Below are 17,793 nucleotides of genomic sequence, written 5' to 3' on the forward strand. Positions count from 1 at the left end.
TGACCCTAACTCAGAATAAGCCCTCAAAGTTCTTTATATATTACCTATTGTTTGACACTTACTGCCTGACAATGATTGATGAGCTTTACCTATATCCCTGTGCAAAATGAACCCAATAAAAGCCCATGGAGGAAAAGGCTCTTGGCCCTTCTCCTTTGAGAGATCGGCAACCTCTCCTCCCCAAGCAGATCATGTCTTGGTAGACTTATTCTCATCCGTGGCGGACGGCAGGGCTGCGATAAAGCCCCCCCGACATATGGGAAAACATATTTGCCAATGATATCTCAGACAAGGGCCTGATCTCGAAAATATATAAAGAACTCACATGACTCCACTCCAGGAAGACAAACAACCCAATTAAAAAATGTTCAAAGGACTTAAACAGACACTTTTCCAAGGAAGATATACAGAGGGCCCAGAGACATATGAAAAGATGCTTTGCATCACTAGTCATCAGAGAGATGCAAGTTAAAATCACAATGAGATACCACTTCACAGTGGGTAGAATGCCATCATAAGGAAAGTAACAAACAGTAAGTGTTGAGAGGGAGAAAATGTATTCCTAATACACTGATGGTAGAAATGAAGACTGGTGTAGGCACTGTGAAAAAGGAGAAATTCTGGTGGAATTTCCTCAGAAATCTAAAAATGGACCTTTCTTTTGTCCCAGCAATAATGTTGTTATTATACTCTATGGATCCTATAACACCAATTCAAAAGAACATATGCACTGCAATGTTCATAGCAGCACAATTCACAATACTGAAGTGCTGGAAGCAACCTAAGTGCCTACCAGTAAATGAGTGGATAAAAAGTATGTGGTACATTTACACAATGGAATAGTATGTAGTAGAAGGAAAGAAACAGCTCCTACCCTTTGCAACACCATGGATAGAAGTGGATAGCATTATGCTAAATGAAATAAGCCAAGTGGTGAAAGAGAAATACCATATGATTTCATGATTTCAACATGATACCATGTTGATTATTTTCTGTAATCAACAAAACAAACAAGCAAGCAAAATACAACCAGAGACACTGAAATAAAGAACAACCTGACTGTTACCAGAAAAGAGGGGTGACAGGGATAATAGATGAAGGGTAATCAAGGATCATGTATAAAGGACACAAAAACAAAGCCATGGGGATAGTTTTGAGAGTGGGAGGAATACATGGGTGGGGCAGGGGGGTATGGTGGGTTGAAAATGGAAACACTATACTTGAACAACAAATAAAAAAAACAATGTATGTACTTCATTTAAAATACTTTATTGCTAAAAATGTTAAGAATAGGATGAGAATATGGTGGCCAGATAGGTGGGAGCAGAGTCCACTTCCCCCTGCACATGGGTGAAACACCTACCAGATCTACTGAAAACAAAGCGAACAGCCAACAGTACCCCAGCGTTTATGAAGATAGGAGACCAAAAATAGAGAGGACGGTGAAAAGAACAGATGGTAAGGGGATTGCTTCAGAACAAAAAGGTCCCTGGGACCAGCATGGGGACCAGGGCAACTGCAGGCCCAGTAGGCACGGGCCTGGGGGCCTGCTGCAGTACTCATGGGAGAGAGCTGGGTTAACGGCTCCCTCCCCTGCCAAACAAGGCTTGAGCCGCACAGAGAGACCTGGTTGCTTAAAGTTGCAGGGAGGGGAGTAAGGACAAAGTGTGGTAAACCCACGGAGACCGTGGGCACCGGCTGGGAAGAGTTGAGAGTTGGGCTATGTGGGGCATTGACCTGGACAGTCCCTGGTCTAGTTGGAGAGGTGAGCAGTGTGAGAGGACAGGTCCTTCCTTGTATGGAGCTGCAGGATTGAGCAGGAGGATTTTCCCCAAAAGAAAAAGACCCTCAAGGGCAGTTTGGGGAATTCTCCTGCAGCAGCAGCTCCAGTCTAATCTCCACCCAGCTGCCCACCCAGTGCTCCCCCAGAGGTGTGGGGGGCATTAGCCCACATCTGAAGCATGGGGAGAGTGCAACCCGGAGGGACCTGAGACCACAGGCACTGAAGGGAGTGGGAATCAAGGAAGGCCCTGCACATGCACCAATAGCCTGGAGGAGGGTGAGTGCCTGAACCTGTGGGTCCACAGGCTGCTGGAGAGCTGGCCAGAGGCTCCCCAAGTGCTGGTCAGGAGGGAACAGAGAAAAGCTGGGCTATGCCTCCTGAGTTGGCTGCAGCCAAAAAGACCAGCAAAACCAGCTTGGACAGTTTTAGGCCAGGTAGCCTTTAAAAAAAATTTTATTGTTATTCAATTACAGTTATATGCCTTTTCTCCCCATCCCTCCACCCCACCCCAGCTGAACCCACCTCCCTCCCCCACCTCCACCCTCCCCCTTGATTTTCTCCATGTTATAGTAGTTCCTGTAATCCCCTCTTCCCACTGTCCCCACCCCACTCCCCCTGGCTATTGTTAGATTGTTTTTAACTTCAATTGTGGGGAACCATTCCAAGTGTGGGAAATGTGGCTCAGCCCCCACTCGGAAAACCAGTGGGGAGCGAGGTTGGCGGGCAGGACCCATGTCCATGGATAAGTTCTCCAGTGGGAAATAAGGCCTGCATTGTACTTAGACTGCTATGAGACTTGCTCTTGCTAAAAAACTCCCTCACCCTGAATTGAGGAAGCAAATGTTTACTGAGTATCTTTATCTTCCCAGAATCTGGGCTAGACCCTCCAGGTATGGGACAAAGCCTTTTTGACCATTTCTCCTTTTACATTGCAAATGTCCTCCTTTGATGTATTCAGTGACTTCCTCTCCTGTGTCTGCAAAGATAACCACCCCAAACAAACCTATGAATAATAAATGAGGATCATCTTTGATGTAGGAGGCCTAGAAAAACAATAAAGCCTGTCCAGGCGGGGGTGAAGGGGTCTCTCTCTAACTTGGAGAGTGGCCACATAGCCCCTTTTCCTCCACCGGATTTCTATAGTCCTTGTGTATGTGTGTTTGAATACTGAAACCTCAACAGCAGATCTTGCAGGCCAAGATCTGCCTCATTCAATGTCTCTGGTTATATTTTGTTTGCTTTTTTCTTCTATTGATTATGTTCCAGTTAAAGGCAAGAATTACTTAAAAAAAGAAAAGGTGAAATACCATATGATCTCACCTTTTTTTTTGTTTTTTTAAGTAATTCTTGCCATTTTGGTGCGGTGAACCACGCGATCACCATGGCAGACTTGCATCAGCTTCAGGTACAGGAGGCAGTAGATTCCATGGTGAAAGAGAGTATCCGGAAGATGCAGGCCTTCAAATTCCGGTGTAGCACTAGCTGTTGTGAGGACAGCAAGGCATCCATGCACCAGGTGCACCAGTGCATGGAGCGCTGCCACGTACCTCCGGCTCAAGCCCAGGCCCTGGTTACCAGGGAGTTAGAGAAGTTCCAGGACTGCCTGGCCCGGTGCACCATGCGGTGCAAAGACAAAGGCAAAGAATCAATAGATGCTGGGAGTAGAGAGCTTCAGGTGAAGCAGCAGCTGGAGAGTTGTGTGACCAAGTGTGTGGATGACCATATGAACCTCATTCCATCCCTGACTAAGAAGATGAAGAAGTCTCTCTCATCCATTCAGAAATAGAAGCCTTTGCTATTGGCCATTGTGGCTGAGGGTAGGAATCTATTTAAAATAAAGAATGAGAATTTTGGTCTTTTAAGCAAAGTTTGTGAATGAAGAAATTAAGGATGGCTGCAAGGTTAAGGCATGTGTCACTTGCCTCTGGACACTAATTCTTTTATATTTTAATCCTAGAAAGTGCAATGGAAAAAAACTAGTGCTAAAATTTGGGTCAGAGGGTTTTTGAGAGCCTAAATTTTATGTGGTAAATGCTTACTTTGGCAGCAGGTATTTCCCTCACACCAAGACAGAGCCCTCTAAGACACCAACAAGCAGACAGGCTCCTCTCACCTGCCAGTGATCTGGTGGAATGTGAAGAGAGGTGTTTCTCTTTGTTGCCAACCTCCTGTTTACCATACCATTACCAAGTATCACCACACCATTTTGATAAGTAAAACAAAATCCACAAGGTCACTAACTTAGAAGGGGAAAAATGGTTTCTGGGTATTTGTTTTCCTTGTTTTTGTTGTATATACAAGGGCATGAAGTTGAGATGTGGAGTTGGAAGAGACAGTTTGGATAAGATCTTTGAAAGCTTCCTTTGGATAGCTGTTTCTGTCCATCAAGGTATAGATGTGCACTTCTTAAATTCTCATGTCCACATGTGACATCTTTCAGTTTGGAGATCCTCCAGAAACGTAAGAGGCAATGTCATACTGAGTATGGGAAGAAGACCTTCCTTCTCACTGGCTGCCGTGATGGGCCCTAAGCCTGTCTGCAGCAGAGTGACAGGACAATCTTGCAGTGGTACTCTACCTTGAAGGGAGAGGGGGTTTTGATTGTGTTATATACCAATATCAAGGAATGAACAATGAAAGAGGAACTGTTGACTGCTTAATTAAGAGAATTATGAAGTACTGGGTTTGGAAAAAATCTGGTTTTCAGGAATGAAACCTAAACCCAGTATTGTTTACTTAGCATCCTAAAATACAGAGCCCTACTGAGACAATCCTTTCACAACAAGAGATCAAAGTAGAAAAAGTAAGCAACTCAGGTGAGCTGTGGCTCCTTTAGAGCAAAAGAGGAGCTGCCCCTCCCCCCAACCCCTCCACTACCAAATACTGATTTTGCCTAGGGGCTTTGCAGTGTGTAGTGTTCCAACCCCAGCTCTGGCACCTTACCATTTTGATAAGGATCTTGTCTTTTTTACCAACTTATTACTTGAAATAGTAATATAGTCTTTCTGTTTGGTGTTTCAGAACTATGATAGATTTTCCTAGTGGTCTGGTTTTAAAAACCTAAATAAAGTTTACTTTTATTCCAAAAAAAATTAATTCTTTATTATTATGTTTTTATTACTTTTTATTTCTTTTAACACCTTCTTCCACTCTTTCTCTTTCTTGTTCTACTTCTTCTTTCCCTCCCTTTATATTTCTTCTTCCTTCCATTTTGTTTGTTTGGTTTTTTTAATCCCCACAAGTGAGACAATAATACCTGGAACTGTGAAAAGACCAGAGTTGGCCCCAAGAGGGGGCATCCCAACAACTGAGACAGTGAAACAAATTTCACACTCCAGAAACTTGCAAGTTATTGTATATTTGCATTATTATATTTTTATTATTCTTACATCACTCATTTTATTAGTATTTTTGTACCTCTCTTCTCTCTGTTTAGTCTCCCTCCCTTGAGTGGTTAATTTGAATTGTTTGACTGGTTTCCCCTTGTTCTCTCCTTCATAGTGTATTGTTAATTAACTGTCTTTCACTTCACTTGGATTCCATTAGTACACTACTCTAGGACTTATACTCCCTACTCTAGTTATCCAGATCACATAGATTCTGCCATATGGTTGTTGCTTCATTACTATTGTAAATAATAGCTGTTCCATACATTTGTAAATACTACACAGAATCCCTCCCAATCTCAGGCCACTTCACTGTTTCCTGAACTTTATTACTGGCATGGTGAACTCTATTCTCTCACACATTACACCTATTTTCTACCCTTCACTCTCACTTTACCTCATAATCTGAATTCCCACAAGCTCACAGCTTTCTATCCATCTAACAATCCTCCCTGCCCCCCACACACAATAAGAGTCTTATCTTCTTTCCACCTTTTCTAAAAAGTGGCTAGGTAGGCAAATTACGATGGCTAACACTATACGTATCCAAAGAATCTCGCCTATTCTCTAAGGGCTGGTACTTTAAATATAATATAACACATTCCTGCTGTCTTAACCCATTTCGCCTTCCCTCAACAACCTATCACAAAAAAGATCAGGTGGAAGCTGTGAACACCAGGTACCTCCTGAGAGAAGAAACCCACCAACAAAAGAATCACCAAGCACTAAGAACAGAAGAAGGTGAAGAGGGAGTAGAAGCCACACTAACTCAACATAGGACCTATCTGAAAATACAACTAAATAGTGAAGAAATTACTAAGAATAAACAACTGAACAAGAGCAAGGGAAAAGCCTCAAAACCTTGTACACACTGAAGAACCAGCTCCTACACAACCTGCCCACACCTGCAAAACAGAAAACAAGAGGTGGGGGACAGACTGACCCTCAGACAACCAGCTGGTGAGAAGGACCCACCAAAGATAGACCCAACAACAACCAAAAACCAAAGACATACAGAGAGCCAACATAAACTACAGCTCAAGATCAGTAAGATCGGGAGATCAAGGAGACGTTACCACTGAATCTCACAGGTGTTCTATCACAGAAGTTCACACCATGAACCCAGGGGGTCAGATTAGAGCAATTTAAGAAGCAGAGGCTAACAAGAAGAGTCACACAAACAGTGGGAAGACAAAGAAACAATCCCCAAATGAAAGGAAAGGAGGAAGTCTCAGAAACAATGCTATAAGAAAAAGAGGTAAGTCAAATATAACATGTAGAGTTCAAAGAATTGGTTATAAGGAAGCTCAAAGAGCTCACACAAAATTACCAAAAACTACAGGGAAACTACAAAGAACTTACTGCAAACTATATCAACATGAAAAGGGAAATAGAACTTATCAACAAGGGACAAGAGGAAATGAAGAATACAATTTCTGAACTAAAGAAGAGAGTAGAAGGATTGAAAGGCAGACTCGATGAAGCAGAGGATCAGATCAGAGAACTGGGGGACAAGGTAAAAAAACAACACCCAGAAGCAGCAAGAAAAGGAAAAGAGGCTCAGAAAGAATGAGGAGGGGTTAAGGGAAATGCAGGACAACATGAAACGTAATAATATCCATGTAATAGACATACTAGAAGGACTAGAGGAAGAGAAAGGGTTAGAAAACCTGTATGAAAAAGTAATGATGGAAAATTTCCTTAACCTGATGAGAGAAAAAGTCACACAAGTCCAGGAATCACAGAGAGTCCCAATCAAGGGGAATCCAGAGAGGCCCACTGCAAGACACATCATAACTAAAATAGCCAAATTCCAAGAAAAAGAAAGAATGTTAAAGGCAACAAGGGGGGAACGGGAAGTAACATACAAGGGAGAACAGATAAAGTTAGCAGTTGACATCTCAATGGAAATGCTCCAAGCCAGAAGAGAATGGCAAAAAATATTCCAAGTGGATGAGAACCAGAGGCTTGGAACCAAGACTCCTTTACCAAGCAAGGCTCTCAATCAAGACAGGAGGCCAAATAAGGAGTTTCACAGATGAAAGAAGTCTAAAAGAATATACTGCCACCACACCAGCTCTGCAAGAGAAGCTAAAGGGACAGCATAAGAAAAGGAAGGAAAAGAGAGAGAGAGAGAGAGAGAGAGAGAGAGAGAGAGAAGACACAGGTACAAAACAACGGCAATGAATAAGTACCTACCAATAATAACCTTAAATGTAAATGGATTAAATGCTCCAATAAAAAGACATAGAAGAGCTGAATGGATAAGAAAGCATGACCCACACATACGCTGCCTAAAAGAGACCAATCTCAGGAAAAAGACCTACATAGACTGAAAGTGAAGTGCTGGAAACAAATTTTCCAAGCAAATGGACAGGAAAAAAAAGAGGGGTAGCAATATTCATATCAGACAAAATAGACTTCCAAAGAAGGGCCATAAAGAGAGACCCAGAAGGTCACTTCATAATACTCAAAGGGAGAATCCACCAAGAGGACATAAACATTGTAAATATATATGCACCCAACATAGGAGCACCCAAATACATAAAGAAAATCTTGGAGGAGTTCAAGAAAGATATTAACAGCAACACTATTATAGTAGGGGATCTTAACACCCCACTATCAAAAATGTACAGGTCTTCCAAACAAAATATCAACAAGGATACTGTGTCACTTAACAATACCCTAGAGGAAATGGACTTAACTGATAGATATAGAGCTTTTCATCCCAAAGAAGCAAAATACACATTCTTTTCAAGTGTCAATGGAAATTTTTCAAAGATAGACCACATGATAGGACACAAAGCAAGCCTCAACAAATTCAAGAAAATTGAAATCATATCAAGCATTTTCTCTGACCACAAGGGACTGAAACTAGAAACCAACCCCAAAGGAAAAATCCCCAAACAATCAAAATCATGGAGACTGAATAGCATGCTATTAAACAATGAATGAGTCAAGAACGAGATTACGGAAAAAATCAAAAACTTCCTGGAAACAAATGAAAATGCACTCACAACAACCCAAAACCTATGGGACACAGCAAAGGCAGTCCTGAGAGGGAAGTTCATAGCAACACAGGCCTACCCTAAGAAGATAGAAACATTTCAAACAAACAACCTAACCCTACACGTACAAGAACTCGAGTAACAACAACAAAGACAGCCCAGAGCAAGCAGAAGGAAGGAAACAACCGAGATCAGAGTGGAGTTAAATGACATAGAGACTAAAAGCACAATTCCAAGGATCAATGAATCCAGGAGCTGGTTCTTTGAAAAGATAAACAACATCGATAAGCCTTTAAGTAGGCTCATCAAGAAAAAAAGAGAGAGGATCCAAATAAACAGAATTAGAAATAAGAGAGGAGAGATTACAACTGACACCACAGAAATACAAAGGATTGAAAGAAACTACTATGAAGAACAGTATGCTAAGAAATTAGAAAACCTATATGAAATGGACACATTCCTAGAAATATATAATCTTCCAAAACTGAATGAAGAAGAAGCAGAAAACCTGAACAGACCAGTAACACCAGACGAAATTGAAGCAGTCATCAAAAAACTCACATCACACAAAAGCCCTGGACCAGATGGTTTCACAGGAGAATTCTACAAAGCATTTAAGGAAGAGCTAACCCCTATCCTTCACAGACTGTTTGAAAAAATCCACACTGTGGAAGACTCCCAAACTCTTTTATGAGGCCAGCATCATCCTAATCCCAAAACCAGATAAAGACACAATGAAGAAAGAAAACTTCAGGCCAATATCGCTGATGAACATAAACGTTAAAATTCTCAACAAAATATTAGCAAACTGCATCCAGCAATACATTAAAAAGATCATCCACCATGACCAAGTGGGATTCATCCCAGGGATGCAAGGATGGTACAATATTTGCAAATCAGTAAACATAATACATCACATCAACAACAGCAAAGACAAAAATCACATGATCATATCAATAGATGCGGAAAAAGCGTTCGATAAGATACAGCACCCACTTCTGATAAAAACACTCAGCAAAGTGGGAATAAAGGGAGAATTCCTCAACATAATAAAGGCCATATATGAGAGACCTACAGCCAACATCATACTCAATGGACAAAAACTTAGAGCTTTCCCACTAAGATCAGGAAGGAGAAAATATGCCCTCTCTCACCACTCCTATTCAACATAGTATTGCAAGTCCTAGCCACAGCAATCAGACAAGAAAAAGCAATAACAGGCATCCAAATTGGAAAGGAGGAAATGAAACTGTCACTGTTTGCAAATGACATGAGAGTGTACATGGAAAACCCTATAGAGTCCACCAAAAAACTCCTCGACCTAATAAATGAATTTGGCAAAACAGCTGGATACAAACTCAATACTCACAAATCAAAGGCATTCCTGTATACCAACAATGAAACTGCAGAAACATAAATCATGAAAAAAATCACATTTGATATAGCAACAAGAAAAATAAAGTACCTAGGAATAAACCTAACCAAGGAGGCAAAAGACCTGTACTCAGAAAACTACACAACACTGAAGAAAGAAATTAAGGAAGACACAAACAAATGGAAACATGTACCATGTTCATGGATTGGGAGAATTAACATCATCAAAATGGCCATACTACCCAAAGCAATTTATAGATTCAATGCAATCCCTATTAGAGTACCCATGACATATTTCACAGATATAGAACAAACATTTCAGAAATTCATATGGAACCATAAATGACCCCGAATAGCTGCAGCAATTTTGAGAAAGAAGAACAAAGCAGAAGGAATCACAATACCCGATATCAAACTGTATTACAAGGCCACGGTAATCAAAACAGCCTGGTACTGGCATGAATACAGGCACATAGACCAATGGAACAGAACAGAGAGCCCAGAAATAAACCCAAGTCTCTATGGTGAATTAATATTTGACAAAGGAGGCAGGAGCATAAAATGGGGCAAAAAAAGCCTCTTCAACAAATGGTGTTCGGAGATATGGACAGCTACGTGCAAAAAAATGAAACTTGATCACCAACTTACGCCATACACGAAAATAAACTCAGGACGGATAAAAGACTTAAATATCAGTTGTGACACCATAACCGTCATTTAGGAAAACATTGGCCGGGAAATCTCAGACATTCCATGCAGCAAAATCCTCACAGACACATCCCCTAAAGCAAGGGACATAAAAGAAAGAATAAACAAATGGGACCTCATCAAAATAAAAAGCTTATGCATGGCTAAAGAAAAGAGCACCAAATTACAAAGAGAAACAACAGTATGGGAAAACATATTTGTAATGATACCTCAGACAAGGGCCTGATCTCCAAAATATATAAAGAACTCACACGACTCCAATCCAGGAAGACAAACAACCCAATTAAAAAATGGTCAAACGACTAGAACAGACACTTCTCCAAGGAAGACATACAGAAGGCCCAGAGACATATGAAAACATGCTCAGCATCACTAGCCATCAGACAGATGCAAATTAAAACCACAGTGAGGTACCATCTCACACCAGTCAGAGTGGCCAACATAAGCAAATCCACAAACAAATGTTGGAGAGGATGCAGAGAAAAGGGAACCCTAGTGCACTGTTGGTGGGAATGCAGACTGGTGAGGCCACTGTGGAAAACAGTATGGCATTTCCTCAGAAAACTAAAAAGGGAACTGTCCTTTGACCCAGCAATTCCGCTGCTGGAATTATACCCTAAGAACCCTGAAACACCAATCCAAAAGAACCTGTGCACCCCAATGTTCATAGCAGCACAATTTACAATAGCCAAGTACTGGAAGCAACCTAAGTGCCCATCAGCAAAAGAGTGGATCCAAAAACTATGGTATATTTACACAACGGAATTCTATGCAGCAGAGAGAAAGAAGGAGCTTAACCCTTTGCAACAACAAGGATGAAGTGGGAGAGCATTATGCTAAGTGAAATAAGCCAGGTGGTGAGGGACAAATACCATATGATCTCACCTTTAACTGGAACATAATCGACAGAAGAAAAAAGCAAACAAAATATAACCAGAGACATTGAAGTTAAGAACAATCTAACAATAGCCAGGGGGTAGGGGGGACAGTGGGAAGAGGGGATTACAGGAACTACTCTAAAGGACACATGGAAAAAACCAAGGGGAAGGGTGGAGTTGGCTGAGGGAGGTGGGTTCAGCTGGGGTGAGGTGGAGGGATGCGGAGAAAAGGCATACAACTGTAATTGAATAACAACAAAAATTAAAAAAAAAAAGACAGACCCAGAAGGTCAATTCATAATACTCAAAGGAACAATCCACCATGTAGACACAAACATTTTAAATATATATGCATCCAACTTAGGAGCACTCAAATACATAAAGAAACACTTGGAGTACTTCAAGAAAGATATTGACAGCAACAAAATTATATTAGGGGACTTTAACATCCCACTGTCAAAAATGGACAGGTCTTCCAAACAAAATATCAACAAGGATACTGTGTAACGTAACAATACCCTACAGGAAATGGACTTAACTGATATATATAGAGCTTTTCATCCCAAAGAAAGAAAATACACATTCTTTTCAAGTGTACATGGAACATTTTCAAAGATAGAGCACATGATAGGACACAAAGCAAGCCTCAACAAATTCAAGAAAATTGAAATCATATCAAGCATTTTCTCTGTCCACAAGGGACTGAAACTAGATACCAACCTCAAAGGAAAAAACCCAAAACACTTAAAATCATGGAGACTGAATAGCATGCTATTAAACAATGAATGGGTCAACAACGAGATTAGGGAAGACATAAAAAACTTTCTGGAAACAAATAGAAACGAACTAACAACAACCCAAAACCTATGGGACACAGCAAAGGCAGTCCTGAGAGGGAAGTTCGTAGCAATACAGGCCTACCTTAAAAAGATAGAAACATTTCAAACAAACAACCTAACCCTACACCTACAAGAACTGGAGGAACAACAACAAAGACAGCCCAGAGCAAGCAGAAGGAAGGGAATAACCAAGGTCAGAGCAGAGTTAAATGACATAGAGACTAAAAGCACACTTCCAAGGATCAATGAATCCAGGGGCTAGTTCTTTCAAAAGATAAACAAAATCGATAAGCCTTTATGTAGGCGCATGAGAAAAACAGAGAGAGGATCGAAATAAACACAATTAGAAATGAGAGAGGAGAGATTACAACTGATACCACAGAAATACAAAGGATTGTAAGAAATTACTACTAGAACTGTATGCCAAGAAATTTGAAACCCTAGGTGAAATGGACACATTTCTAGAAAAATATAATCTTTCAAAACTCAATGTAGAAGAAGCAGAAAACCTGAACAGACCAATAACAGCAGACGAAATTGAAGCAGTCATTAAAAAACTCCCAACACACAAAAGCCCAGGACCAGTTGGTTTCACAGGAGAATTCTACAAAGAATTTAAGGAAGAGCTAACCCCTATCCTTCACAGACTATTTGAAAAAATCTAAACTGTTGGAAGACTCCAAAAATCTTTTTATGAAGTCAGCATCATCCTAATCCCCAAACCACATAAAGACACAACAAAGACAGAAAACTTCAGGCCAATATCGGTGATGAACATAGATGCTAAAATTCTCAACAAATTATTGGCAAACCGCATCCAGCAATACATTAAAAAGATCATCCACCATGACCAAGTGGGATTCATCCCAGGGATGCAAGGATGGTACAATATTTGCAAATCAATAAACGTAATACATCACATCAATAACTGCAATGACAAAAATCACATGATCATATCAATAGATGCAGAAAGAGCATTTGATAAGATACAGCACCCATTTCTAATAAAAACACTCTGCATAGTGGGAATAAAGGGAGTATTACTCCACATAATAAAGGCCATATGTGAGAGACCTACAGCTAACATCATACTCAATGGACAAAATCTTAGAGCTTTCCCACTAAGATCAGGAACAGGACAAGGAAGCACTCTCTCACCACTGCTGTTTAACATAATATTGCAAGTCCTAGCCACAGCAATCAGACAAGAAAAGGAAATAAAAGGCATCCAAATTGGAAAGGAGGAAATGAAACTGTCACTGTTTGCAAATGACATGAGAGTGTACATGGGAATTTCTAGAGACTCCACCAAAATACTACTCGTCCTAATAAATGAGTTTGGCAAAACAGCTGGATACAAAGTCAATACTCAGAAATCAAAGACATTCCTGTACACCAACAATGAAACTGCAGAAAGAGAAATCAGGAAAAAAATTCCATTTGATATAGCGACAAGAAAAAAAAAGTACCTAGGAATAAACCTAACCAAGGAGGCAAAAGACCTGTACTCAGAAAACTACACAACACTGAAGAAAGAAATTAAGGAAGACACAAACAAATGGAAGCATGTACCATGCTCATGTATTGGAAGAATTAACATTATCAAAATGCCCATACTACCCAAAGCAATTTATAGATTCAATACAATCCCTGTTAGAGTACCCATGACATATTTCACAGATATAGAACAAACATTTCAGAAATTTATATGGAACCATAAATGACCCCGAAGAGCTGGAGCAATATTGAGAAAGAAGAACAAAGCAGGAGGGATCACGATACCTCATATCAAACTGTATTACAAGGCCACTGTAATCAAAAGAGCCTGGTACTGGCATAAAAACAGGCACATAGACCAATGGAACACAACAGAGAGCCCAGAAATAAACTGAAGTCTTTATGGTCAATTAATATAGACAAAGGAAGCAGGAGCATAAAATGGAGCAAAAACAGCCGCTTCATCAGATGGTGTTGGGAGATCTAGACAGCTACGTGCAAAGAAATGAAACTCAATCACCAACTTACGCCATACACAAAAATTAACTCAAGATGGACAAAAGACTTAAATAGAAGTCGTAACACCATAAAAGTCCTAGAAGTAAACATTGGCAGGTAAATCTCAGACATTCCACGCAGCAACAACTTCATAGACATGTCCTCTAAAGTGAGGGACATAAAGGAAAGAATAAACAAATGGGACCTCATCAAAATAAAAAGCTTCTGCATGGCTAAAGAAAACAGCACCAAATTACAAAGAGAACCAACAGTATGGGAAAACATATTTGTATGATACCTCATACAAGGGCCTGATCTCCAAAATATATAAAGAATTCACAGGACTCCACTCCAGGAAGACAAACAACCCAATTAAAAAATGGGCAAAGGACTTGAGCAGACACTTCTCCAAGGAAGACATACAGAGGGTCCATAGATATATGAAAAGATGCTCAGCATCACTCGCCATCAGAGAGATACAAATTAAAACCACAAGAGATACCATGAGATACCCCTTCGCACTGGTGAGAATGGCCATCATAAAGAAAGCAACAGACAACAAGTGTTGGAGAGGATGTAGAGAAAAGGCGACCCTTTGCCCTGTTGGGGGATTGCAAACTGGTACAGCCTTGTGGAAAACAGTATGGAATTTGCTCCAAAAACTAAATATGGAAGTGTTTTTGACCAGGCAATTCCACTGCTAGGATTATATCCTGAGAACCCTGAAACACCAATCCACAAGAACCTATGTACCCCAATGTTCATAGCAGCAGAATTTACAGTAGCCAAATGCTAGAAGCAGCCTAAGTGCCCATATGTCAATTAATGGGTAAAAAAATAAAAGGTACATTTACATAATGGAATATTACACAGCATAAAGAGAGAGGGAGCTCCTACCCTTTGTGAGAACATGAATGGAACTAGAGAGCATTATGCTATGTGAAATAAGCCAGGCAGTGAAAGACAAATACCATATGGTCTCCCCCTAAGTGGAACCTGATCAACAAGATGAACAAGCAAGCAAAATATAACCAGAGACATTGAAATTAAGTACAAACAGACAACAAGCAGACGGGAGATGGGAGGGGATAATGGGGGTAAAGTGTGAAGGGTTTTCAGGAATAACTATAAAGGACTCATGGACAAAATGAATGGGGAATGGAATCTGGGGAGAGAGGTGGGGTTGCCTGGGGTGGGGAGAGCAGCATGGGGAAAAGGCAGAGAACTGTACTTGAACAACAATAAAATTAAATAATGGGGCAAAAAACCCTGAAGTGTCAGAAAATCAAACTATATGGAACTCTGACAACCAAGGAGTTAAAGAAACATTCACCTAGAGTAGTAGGAGGGTATGAGATGGGAGTCAGACAGCCCAGCCGAGACGACATGCAGCAAGGCTGTGTACCATGTGTGTTAGGTGGGGCTGACTGAACAAGAAACTGAAGAGTCATAGCTGGCTGTAAAATATTGTGGGGCTTGTGACAGTGGGAGAAACGTCCACGGTCACAGGAGAGTTCCTTGGAAAGTGGGGATAGAAAAGAGCATGCATTTTTCCCTCTCTGACTCCCTCCTCCACAGACAGCACCACAGCGCAGCAAAAAGTGTTGCCACATCCTGGTGAACACGTAAGGCTCTACCCCCTTACAACATAACAGGTGCTCCAAGGAAAAGAAGTGTGGCCTAAATGACAGAACACATCCAAGCTCCAGAAAGTGATGAGGAGATACACAACCTATCTAATGCAGAGTTCAAAACACTGGTAATCAGGATGCTCACAGAACTGATTGAGCTCAGTCACGAAATGAAGGCTACCCAAAGTGAAATAAAGCAAAATATACAGGGAACCAAGAGTGAAGGGAAGGAAACTGGGACTCAAATCAATGATTTGGAAAAAGGGAAGAAATCAACACCCAACCAGAATGGAATGAAGATACAAGAATTCAAAAAAAAAAAAAAAAAAAAAAAAAAAGAGAGAAGAAGCTTAGGAACCTCTGGGACAACTTTAAGCACTCTAACATCTGAATCATAGGGGTGTCAGAAGGAGAAGAACAAGAGCAAGAAATTAAAAACTTACTGGAAAAAATAATAAAGGAAACCTCCCCCAGTCTGGTGAAGGAAATAGACTTTCAGGAAATCCAGGGAGCCCAGAGAGTCCCAAAGAATTGGGACCTAAGGAGGAACACCCCAAGGCACAGCATAATTAAGTTACCCAAGATTAAAGATAAGGAGAGAATCTTAAAAGCAGCAAGAGATAAGGGGACAGTTACCTACAAAGGAGTTCCCATAAGACTATCAGCCGATTTCTCAAAATAAACCTTGCAGGCAAGAAGGGGCTAGAAAGAAGTATTCAAAGTCATGAAAAGCAAGGACCTTCATCCAAGATTACTCTATCCAGCAAAGCTATCATTTAGAATGGAAGGGCAGATAAATTGCTTCTTAGACAAGGTCAAGTTAAAGGAGTTCATCATCACCAAGCCCTTATTATATGAAATGATAAAGGGACTTATCTAAGGAAAAGAATATCAAAAACTATGAACGGTTAAATGACAACAACTTCACAACTATCAAAAACTGAATCTAAAAAACAAAAACAAATACTAAGCAAAGAACTAGAACAGGAACAGAGCCAGAGAAATGAAGATCACATGGAGGGTTTTCAGTGGGTAGGGAGAGGGGAAGAATGGAGGGAAGGTACAGGGAATAAGAAGCATAATTGGCAAGCATAAAATAGATGGGGGGGGTTAAGAATAGTATAGGAAACAGAGGAACCAAAGAACTTACATGTACAACCCATGGACATGAACTAAGGGGGAAATGCTGGGAAGCAGGGGTGTGCAGAGCGGGGGAGGGGGGATAAAGGGGAGAAAAAAATGGGAAAAAGGTGTTATAGAATAATCAATAAAATATACTTTAAAAATAAAAACAACAAAATAAATTATATATAGCCATTTATGAATACACTGAGTTCTTCACATTAACATTTTCTGAAAGTCCTGATTTTGAAATGAAAATTATTATGTCAGAAATATCAAGATCACTTCTCTCAGAGCAGTATGAATGATGTTCTGTATCCATTAGCTCTGATTGGCTAATAAATGAAACACACAGGAAGGGACTAAGTAACAAAAGATCCACTTTCCTTTGTTGTCAATCTTACTTAAGACTTCCCTCTTGCATTATTTTAGGGTCTTGATTGAATGCAACTTTCATGTCCAATAATTTATCATCATTGGACAGTTGTTTATTTAACCCCTTTTCTTATGAGTGCATAAGGGATACTAGAAAATAATGGGATATAGAAAACTTTATGATTTTTTTCTTTAAACAGATATTTTAATATGCTTAAATCTCTTCCATTTTATTTCCCTCAGTCTCTCATTTATTCCTCCCTTGTATTTCCTCACTTCATAGGTATTTGTGTAGGAAGGAAAAATGTGAAACATTTTTTCATTGTAATAATATTGGTGATTTGGGGCCAACTAACAAGCAGGGCCTGAACTGGGTGAGGTGAGCCTCATCCTGCCAGTACAGGACTGGGGTCTGTCCTCATTTAAAATGTAGACATTTTGTCCACTATGGATTTTTGCATTAATTTTGATTTTAAAAATACTGCATTAAAATATTATGTTCATCTAGGACTTTTATGGTGTTACAACTTATATTTAAGTCTTTTACCCACCTTGAATTTATTTTTGTGTAAGGTGTAAGTTGGTGATCGAGTTTCATTTTTTTGCACATAGCTGTCCAGATAAGCCAGGCAGTGAGGGACAAATACCATATGATCTCACCTTTAACTGGAACATAATCAACAGGAGAAAAAAG

At 40.2% G+C, this 17,793-nt stretch overlaps 1 pseudogene; it reads left to right on the forward strand.

Moving 5' to 3' along the window:
- Window positions 1-3,164: 3,164 nt before the first annotated feature.
- Window positions 3,165-3,569, forward strand: LOC112299975 (protein FAM136A pseudogene; annotated as a pseudogene).
- Window positions 3,570-17,793: the final 14,224 nt, after the last annotated feature.

This window comes from Desmodus rotundus, chromosome 3 (assembly GCF_022682495.2).
Source record: "Desmodus rotundus isolate HL8 chromosome 3, HLdesRot8A.1, whole genome shotgun sequence".
NCBI lineage: Eukaryota > Metazoa > Chordata > Mammalia > Chiroptera > Phyllostomidae > Desmodus > Desmodus rotundus.